Source organism: Oryctolagus cuniculus, chromosome X (assembly GCF_964237555.1).
Source record: "Oryctolagus cuniculus chromosome X, mOryCun1.1, whole genome shotgun sequence".
Taxonomy (NCBI): domain Eukaryota; kingdom Metazoa; phylum Chordata; class Mammalia; order Lagomorpha; family Leporidae; genus Oryctolagus; species Oryctolagus cuniculus.
Window position 1 is genome coordinate 122,335,129 of NC_091453.1, and position 2,666 is coordinate 122,337,794.

The 2,666-nt window shown below is 47.6% G+C and overlaps 1 pseudogene; it reads right to left on the bottom strand.

The window, feature by feature from the left end:
• Positions 1 to 675: 675 nt before the first annotated feature.
• Positions 676 to 1,296, bottom strand: LOC100348854 (protein lin-28 homolog A pseudogene; annotated as a pseudogene).
• Positions 1,297 to 2,666: the final 1,370 nt, after the last annotated feature.

Sequence of the window (2,666 nt, forward strand, 5' to 3'; positions counted from 1 at the left end):
ACAATATACTTCGTTCGCACATAGTGCAGTTGGTATCCTGAAGAAAGTGGGACCCTAGGTGCAGTTATCCAAGGGAGCAAATAAATAAATCGCATCGGCCCAAAATGGGGTCAGGAGTGGGCTCAGGAGCAGTGAGTCTGTGACTGTTCCCCTAGCCACCCTTTGTGCCGATCGTCACAACCCACTGCTTGGGACAGTTCCCTGCACCCTGTCCCAAGATGTGGAAAACCCTGCCTTACTCCGGAGAGTCCCTCCCACAGGACATAGTGGTTTGGTGATTGGGTCCAGGAATCTGGTCGCACAACCAATCTTCTCACCCTGGCTAGGGAAGTATTATTCCATATCCTTCCTTCAAAGGAAAACTTCCCCCATCCAGGAGACTTTCCAAAGCTAAAGATTTGGCACGCGAGGCCTCAGATAAAGCATGCAGGCTACAGGGTGATATCCCCCAAAATCCCTTAGTTGCATTTGGATACAGCATGGTTGGAATTCCCAGTCTCACTCCTTCCTCCCGACACGAGGGAAAAAGGGGTGATGCTGTGAACCCCAGCCTGGGTTACATGGCAATGCCAGCTGCCCCCAACCAACCCTGTCCCCACTTTCTCCACTCTGCAGTTGATGTCTGCTCCTTGAAACTTCCTGATAGCCAAAAAACCAGCCCCCACCCCCTGTGGCTCAATTCTGGGCCTCGGGGAGCATGGCAGGGCTGTGGATCTCCTCCTCATCCTCCTGGAAGTAGGCTGGCTTTCCCTGGGAGCTGGGGGCCTGCTAGGCCTTTAGGGGGCACGAGGCCACCATATGGTGATGCTCTGGCAGAAGTGGCACTTCTTGGGTTGGGGTGGCAGCTTGCACTCCTTGGCATGATGGTCTAGACCTCCACAGTTGTAGCACCCGTCTCGTTTAGATCTGTGCTTTTGCATGGTCTTCCCCTTTGGCTGCCATTCGCTGCCAATACAGAACACCCCACCAGGCCCGGTGACACGGATGGATTCCAGGCCCTTGGAGGACTTCTTGAAGGTGAATTCCACTGCTTCACCCTCCTTCAGGCTCCGGAAGCCCTCCATGTGCAGCTTACTCTGGTGCACAAAGACGTCCACCGGGGGGTCGAGCGCGACCCTGGCGCGGGCGGTCATGGACAGGAAGCCGAACCCCATGCGCACATTGAACCACTAACAGATGCCGGCCGCCGTGCAGCAGCTGCGGCTAGTCCGCTGCCCAGGCCGTGTCCTCTGGCGCCTCCTCGGGCGCCTTCTCCACCGCCTTGGTGCAGCCACCTGCAAACTGCTGGTTGGACATGGTGGTCGGCAGAGCCCGCAGCCCCGGGCCCCTAGTCGGGCGGCTGCTGGCCCCAGAGAATTCAGGAGGCCTCCATTAAATCTTACACAGCCTGTATTTATTTGGAAGGAATATATTTCAGTTACTGTTTTATATGTTGGGAATACTGGGTGAAAAAATATAAATATTCCCTTGTGGAGATAATAGAACAGCAGCAATAGAAAATGAATGAAATGAAGAATATAATCTTTTTGAGAACTGAAAATGAATCTTGATGTGAATGGTAGGGGAGAGGGAACGGGAGAGGGGAGGGGTGTAGGTGGGAGGGAAGTTATGGGGGGGAGCCATTGTAATCCATAAGCTGTACTTTGGAAATTTATATTCATTAAATAAAAGTAAAAAAATGAATATAATCTTTTTAATAAGTGCTACAAAGAAAAATGAGCCTGGTTATAGATATTGAAAATAATGGAATAGCTACAGATAGTTCAAACTTTATTTTCATGATTTATTTTAATTTATGATTTTTCATAGACTTATATAGGGGTTCAAAGTTACCAAAATTTATTATTATTTCATTAAGTAATTTGCTATATGAGAATACCTTACATATCAGTTATTTTTATCATTGTATAGACACAATCAGCAGGAATTTTGGACTGTATTATTCTTCTATGGTACTTTCAACATTAATAGATCTTTTTATCAAACCTGATTAAACATTTCTAGCAGAAGTGGCTAGCTCCAGAAATAGAATCAAGCCCATTTACTTTGAATTATTCAATGGATTTATGATTATATTTCACATCACATCCTTTGTCTATTAAGTAATCTTCTGTCTTTGGCAGTGTTTGTACAATTTGTAAGAAAGAAAAAAAACTAGTCAGACTAATCAAATAGCTACCCCACAAAAAGAAGCCCTCATAGTGGCAGGCATTGTGGCACAGGATGTTAAGCTGCTGCTTGGGTTGCCTCCAATTCATATCAGAATGCTGATTCAAGTCCACTTCCTGCAAATGAAACTGGGAAGCAGCAGATGGTGGCTCACATACTTGAGTTTCTGCCACCCACTTGGGAGACTTGGACAGAGTTCCTGGCTCCTGGCTTCAGTCTGGCCCAGCCCTGGCTAGTATTTCCATTTGGAGAGTGAACCAACAGGTAAAAGATTCTCTCACTCTCTCTCTCCCTCTCCCTCCACCTCTCCCTCTCCCTCTCTCTCTCCCTCTCCCTCCACCTCTCCCTCTCCCTCTCCCTCTCCCTCTCCCTCTCCCTCCCTCTCTCTCTCTCCCTCACTCCCTCCTTCCCCCTCTTCCATTATGCTTTCTTTCAAATTAATGATTTTTTTTTAAAAAAGAAATTCTCATAAACTCTGGTCCCTTCTTTCAAACTTT